The sequence below is a fragment of the Oryzias melastigma genome, linkage group LG8 (assembly GCF_002922805.2).
Source record: "Oryzias melastigma strain HK-1 linkage group LG8, ASM292280v2, whole genome shotgun sequence".
Classification (NCBI taxonomy): domain Eukaryota; kingdom Metazoa; phylum Chordata; class Actinopteri; order Beloniformes; family Adrianichthyidae; genus Oryzias; species Oryzias melastigma.
The window spans coordinates 6,688,453-6,695,679 of NC_050519.1; the positions used below are offsets into that span (position 1 = coordinate 6,688,453).

General features: G+C 38.6%; 1 long non-coding RNA gene across 1 annotated transcript; it reads left to right on the plus strand.

The window, feature by feature from the left end:
* Positions 1-612: 612 nt before the first annotated feature.
* Positions 613-1,593, plus strand: LOC112146956. Its single transcript, XR_002919346.2, has 2 exons — positions 613-1,385; positions 1,494-1,593. It is a non-coding gene; the product is annotated as an uncharacterized LOC112146956 (long non-coding RNA).
* Positions 1,594-7,227: the final 5,634 nt, after the last annotated feature.

A 7,227-nucleotide genomic window follows, 5' to 3' on the forward strand; every position in this document is an offset into this window, starting at 1 on the left:
AAAGTAGCCTAAAAAACAAACAAAAAAAATCCTAAATTAACCAAAAAAGCTAGCATGTAGCTGAAACATAAGCTAAACTCCAAAATAGCCTACAAGAAAAAAAAATCCTAAATTAGCCGACACAGCTAGCATGTAGCTAAAACAAAATAGCCTACAAGATAAAAAAATCCTAAATTAACCAAAAAAGCTAGCATGTAGCTGAAACATTAGCTAAACTCCAAAATAGACTACAAGAAAAAAAAATCCTAAATTAGCCGACACAGCTAGCATGTAGCTAAAACAAAATAGCCTACAAGACAAAAAAATCCTAAATTAGCCAAAACAGCTAGCATGTAGCTGAAACATTAGCTAAACTCCAAAATAGCCTAAAAAACCTTAATGGATGCCAAAATAGTCCAAAAAGCTAGCATGATACCATCATAACTTTCAACTTTACTACACTCTGACTCCATAAAATATAAAGTTTATAGTAGTAGTGATTCAGTACTTTAAGTGTATTTTTTATGTACTGTCTATCACCCTATTGTACACTTAAAATGTTATAATTTAGTTTGAAAAAGTATCTTCCTACACTTCAAGTACATGCTCTGTAGTATACTTGCTATACCTATAGCAAGTATACCTATAGTATATTACTTTTTACTGAGAGAATATCTTAAATATACTTTAAAATAAAACAACATTTCATTGACATCTAACAAATCTGAACTACTCAACCTCTTAAATCCTTTTGTTGTCATATGGATTTGAATCTAAAGGTGTGTCGTTTACTCTAAAGTCGTCCTTTGTTCGTCTTACAGAAAACCTACACCCTTGGGTTTGGGATCTGCAGCGTCACAATGGATCACACAGTGACAGCAGGCAGACGTGACTGAAGGTGATCCGAGCCACGGCAGAGGTCAGAGGTCGGCTCGCTGCTAATGATTACCTGGTGAAGCGTGCTGCCTCGGTTTTAGTGTTTGTTTGTGTTGCCATGGCGACGGCCCAGCCCTGCTGTTCAACTTTATTTCTTTGTTAGGGAAATAAAAACTGTGTTTTTGAGACTAGTTTTACACCTGTTGATTCTAAAAATTTAATTACATTTAATAATATACAAAAACAGACACAAAATATATTCATTACATATAAAACAAGACTTTTTCCTTAAAAAAAAAAAGAATTTTCTCAGATTTAAATGAAATATTGAGGCCCAAGCATGAATTGGATAAAATGCTGCCACGATTTTTTAAAGTGTGTTATTTTTTTTCCATGTTTGATTTTCTGTCACACTTTCTGTTGTGGTTCTTTCTTGCTGAATTGTTTGGTGACATGGAGCCATCTGTGTTGCTGCGTTTCCCTTTGAGACCGGGTCGGATTGACGTAAGGGGAGGAGCTCTGGATCGATGGTCAGATGCTTTGCCCTTTTATGCTGCAAATGTCACACTTCATAGCCTCTTTTTATGAATTCGTCAAGCAACCCATCCCTTTTTCCACACCTGTTTAATCCCGTTCAGGATCACATGGAGTCGGGAGCTGATCCCAGATGTTAGCCGGCAAAGGAAAACTGAAGAAGGTCTTTGGATCATCACAATAAAGGAAACAAAAACACATAGACAACTACTTTCTACTGTCAATTACCAATAAACCTCAGCTTTTATTATTGTATTAGTAAAAATGTGATGCTTCTACATCATCTTAAAGCTTGTTCGTACCTCTTACTGTTTGTAAAATATGTAAAATATTGCATTAATTTGGCGGATTAATACAATTAAACACACACAATACTAACAAAATCTCTCAAATCTCTCTTTGATCTTCTTTTGATCTATTTTAAAAGTGTTTCAAGAGATCTTTTCATAATGATTATGTTGTTTTTAGCCTGTGTCATTCATTAGAAATGTGCCTCTGAGTTGTGGCAACCCCGCCCCTCTTCCCCTCCCCGTTGCTGAAAGCTCAGAGCGTGAGGCTCACCCGGCGTATTTTCTACCAAACAAATGAACTTTTTTATATCTGCTCCTGATATAAAACAGTTTGAATAAAGAAATATTCAAAAATGCAATTTTAAGCTTAATTTTCTTAATACCGTATTTTCCGGAGTATAAGTCGTAGTTTTTTTCATAGTTTTCATAGTATAAGTCATAGTGCGACTTATACTCAAGAGCGACTTATTTATGTTTTTTTAGACATCAATAGGATCATATATTTGTTATTTTCCCAGCGAACACTGGTTTTCCTTTAGCGGCTGTTTCCACTGACAACCACTAGAGGGTGCTGTATCTGAATATAAGTATTTGCTACTGACAGCAGAAGAAGAAGAAGTGTCGTCCAAAACAAACATGGAAGAGAATCTGATTGTTTTACTCTTAAGCGATTAGGATTCTTTTATTTATTCATATTTAATTTTGTTTAGTTACGCTGGGTTTGGTGGGTTTGTTTGGAAACGTCAGACTTTTTTTCCCCAAAAGTGCAACTTATTTAGGGTTTTCTTCTTCGAGATTAGACGTTTTTTGCTCTTGCGACTTATATTCCAGAAAATACGGTAGATGTATAAAAAATTCCATAAGAACTTGTTAAAGACACACAAGAGAGGGTCTTTAAAAAGACAGATTTTTTTACAACTTTACTTAATTTTAGCAGCTTTTAAAATGTCTCAAGCTTTGTGATCATTGTGAGCAAATATAGAAATGACGCAGCAGTTTTTAACAAAATTAGTACATTTACAAAATTATTTACTTGTGTTCCAACTTAAAGAAGGCAACTTTGTTTTTTTTAATGTGATAGTGTGCTATTAAATTATACAATTTGGATTTATTTTCTAATAAAACTAGTTAAAAGGGGCTGCATGGTGATCAGGTGGACACCTATGTTGCATTGACCGAAGAAACCCCTGTTTCCATTTTTCTGTGTAGAACTTTCATGTTCTCCTCGTGTTTGTGTGAGTTTTCGCCGGGCTTCCTCCTGCAGTTGAAAAACATGCGTCACAGTGTCTGTGACGTCCGTCTGTGTAAGAGGCTTGACTCTCAACGGGGCTCCTCGTCCGTCGGAGCATTGTCATGCAAAGTTTCTTAGCAATGTGAGGTCAAAAGCATAAATCCTTAAAGACAGAAGCATATCAACACCTAAAGAAACATGTTTTTAAAACACATATGAACATCTTCTTCCTCTTCAAAATTTGTGGATCCAAATCCCCCAGAACTGAATTTAAATCCCAACTGTAGCATTTTTTTTTTTTAAGTGTTCAGCTTCATCCAGAGACCTGGACTCATGTTTTGTGCTTCCACCAGCTTAGTGCTCACTATCCTGCGGCTTTGACTAATTATCCCTGCTGTAATCTGATTTTCTTTTCATTTCAGCTGATGGCAACAATTTGACACACAAAGTTAACACATTTTAAATGTTTTTTTGTTTTTTTTGTACTTTAAGCCAAAATTCAACAAAAATGAAGCTAAATGTTGTAATTCTTTGTTAAAAGTTAAAGAGGCCCTGCCATGATTTCATTAAGCCTTTCAGAGTGAACTATATTCATATATATGATCATATATTACATTTGGACCACTAAAAAACAAATTATTTATGAAATATTAGTTATAATTCATGAATTTTTCCCTACCCGGAAGTAAAACGGCTCGATTCCTGAGGCTCCGCCTGCCGCTGCGTGCTGCTGCGTCATGACGTCATAATGGACAAAATCCGTGTCTCTGTATTTCTCCCGCGAAAATAATCCAAACTTCTTCAAAGATGGATACACATATGATATATCTGTCTTAAGTAGGGCTGGCCATCGCTAAACTCCTTCGCAACACAATCATACGCTGCTTCTGATCGACTGTACGGGACCGGGTGTTAAGGTGGCATCTTAAGGTAGCGTCTTAAGGTAGCGTCTTAAGGTAGCGCCGTGGAAAAAGTAACAAACACCTATAAGTTGGAATTTATTAAAGACAGGACACAACTGGAATATATACGGTATTCTGAATCTAAAATGAAAGTTTTTTTTTTCGCTGATTATCACTGGATAAGTGGATAAATTGAGTGTTGTGTAAGATGGGGGCGGAGCTTGCAGCACAGACTCTTCCGGGAGGGAGCTGTTTGAAACGATCTCACGTCAGCACGTTTCCAACCGCTTGTTTTCGTGTGTATGGGAGGGGCTGCTGCAGACAGTGTAGTTTTTTAGAGGATTACTCTTAAATGTATGAACGGATCAAAATGCCGCTTTGGGGTTCTTTATAGTGAGGAGTGAACAGTAAAATGCACTTAAAAAGTATCGAATTTTCATGGTAGGGCCCCCTTGTGTTTGTCTATTTAGTCCCCAGATTGAAAGAGTTAAAGGAGATAGTTTTGACCCATTTAACCCCACATCTATGACTATGCTAAGGGCGTTCCTGCATACTTTGATGAGCCACCTGCCTCTGACAAGCCCTCCTCTAATTCAAAAGCCTGAAACCCCACAAGTAAAGACAAGGATTACAGCCATCTGTCGGGTTTTAGCATAATCTGCCTAATCAATTCCAAAGGTTTACTTCTGCTTTATAATGTTTCCACCTGTTTCATCTCATCCCAGAAGCATTTTTATTATTCATAGCTTTGTTTTTTGACCCACACAGGCCGGCTTGTGTTAAGTGACACTGAATTGTGTCTTTGTTTCTCCTCCTTCTGTTGGGCGTAGTGTCCCGCTGGGGACGGTTGTCGCTGTGGGACGAGGATATTTGGTTCGGCGCTTCCACTCGCCTCGTCGGCCATAACTCTGATCTCCGGGCGGCGAGTTTCTCACACCCCTCACTCCAGCTGGAAGACAGGAAACAACTGTCTGCGGCCGCGGGAGTCGCATTGTTGTGTCATGTGAGTGTTGTGATGGCAGTTTGGCAAAAAGCACTGACAGAGCGAGGAATGCGGCGCGCAGATGGTGGATCTTAAGGAATCCCACTTCTGACGGGAGGTCAGGGAGGAGGAATCTGCCGCCGCATCCCTGCTAAACGAGAGGCAGCAGTGAAGACACATGAGATGTCTGCAAACTCAATCCCCTTAACAATGGATTACCACTAAACAACCTCAAGAATTTGTCATTCTTGTCTTAAAATGAATATTACTATATTTCGCTTAGATACTTAAAATGTGATAAAGCTTTTGGAATAATAATGGAAAAGTCTTTTTTTGGATAGTTTGCCTCGTTTTTTTGTTGTTCGTTTGACAGCCTGGTTCTGAACATCTCAGTATTCCAAATTTATTATTGGGAAATTTCTTAAAATATAAATATATAATCTGACTCACAACAATTTGAATAAAGAAATACTTAGAAATTCTAATTTAAGATTAATTTTCTTTGTTTATTGTACAAAAACCCGACTTACATGAAATTAGATCTTTAAAGTTAAGGAATCTTATGTCAGTTTCATAAGGGCGGAAGTTTATCCAGTTTACTGGAAGGATGCAAAGAGCACCGACAAAACCCGTTCTGAGAAGATGTCATCCTTCCACCATTCTGAAACGAAACGAGGAGGTAATGTGAGAGTGACGTTACAACAACCCGATGAGCAGAAACTAGGAGGAATGTCGAACTCGCCCATCAGCTGAGAATGATGCCTGTATAAGGTTATAAACTTGTGGCATTCCAGACATGCCCATCTTGATGACAAGTCACTTTTGTAGCTTAAAGTGGGTGAGAAAAGCCCCTGGAAAAACCTCCTCATATGACCAGCGGCTATAATCATGCAATTAGGAACTTTTCTGCAGGAGTTTTGTATCAAAACCAAAATTACAGCCACATAAATTCTTAGTAATAATTACAAAGTGTGTTGAACTGCTGTCATATACTACCCTAGATAAAGTGGAATAATCAGCTCATTTGTTGATCCGTCTCAGAGGATCATGCAGCACAACACGTTTCCCAGAGGTTCATTTTGACCCTTGCTCGTCATCTAAAGGCCGAGACTACCACAAGGAATCATGGGAAGTTTACTAGAATCACTATGACACCATGTTTCACTGTCAGAAAGTACTTTAGCCTTTAACCCCTCCTCTAATCACTAAGTTAAAAGATGACATGGTAATCCATGTATGGAAAAAGAGGAGGAGCCTCTTCCACAGGGAGAGACTTTGAAAGTCACGTAGGACAGTTTACAGTAAATACAAGAGCGCTGCAGGAACCCCACTGCTGGTTTCAAGAATTTTAATGAAGGAAATGATACTGGGGAGTGATAAGACCCAAACGCTTCACTAACATAAGTGTTCAAAGTCAAATCACAAACAGCTTTGACCTGTGTATTTGGGAATGAGGGAGAAGTCTTAGTAAGAAGTCTATGCCTGCACAAGGAGAGCATAATCCTTACTTTGAGGTAACAATCAATTCAAGATGGAAAATGCATTTTACAGATTATTAGATTAAATTATTAGATTAGATTATTGGATTAAAAACAGGGAATGCATATTTGTTTAACATGATTTGTCCTTTAGAAATATTTTTTTACCCCAAAAATTCTAATCTTTTGTCAAAAAGCTTTTTTTTCTGTAAAAGCTGTAAGGAAGTGAACTCTTCCTCAAAGCATCAGAGAACTGACATCACAAAGTTTGTTGAAGAAACATCTCAAGAACTGGCTCATCAGACTTGTGACCACACATAATACCCATGACCTTCTCCAATCCAGCCATGGAACAGGTAAATGATCCCAGGTAAATGGCGTTTATTTGTATATTCTTAGAAAGTACTATATAGTTGTAGTAAACTGATGGTGGTTCCACTACCTAACATTTCACCAACCTAAAACCACCAGGAGCAATGTGTGGTTCAGTGTCTTTGCTATGGTCTTCGGCCATAAGAGTAGGACAAATCGGGGGCTCATTGGAGTTATGAACTCAGGAGCTGTCACATCCCGGACGAGCCCCCAATTTGTCTGACTTTGTTAAGGTGCATTCACACTGAAAGCGCAACACATTCACTTGGCCTGCTCGTCTATCGCCATACGGCGAATTCACTGCTCGATGCTCAATTCGAGCCACTGCAAGACCATGGCGCCCGACGGTCAAATCACGCCGCGGATCTTCAGATCGCCTCAATTCATGTCAATACCATTGACTTAACATTGAATCTCGTCACCTCCCATGTGCGAATCACGTTCGGTGTGAATGTACCTTTACAGCTCAGGGTTGTAGCAAAGTCAGACAAATCGGGGGTTTGTCTGGGTTATGAACTCGGAACTTCTGGCATCCCGGACGAGCCCCCAACTTGTCTGACTTTGTTAAGGTGCATTCACACTG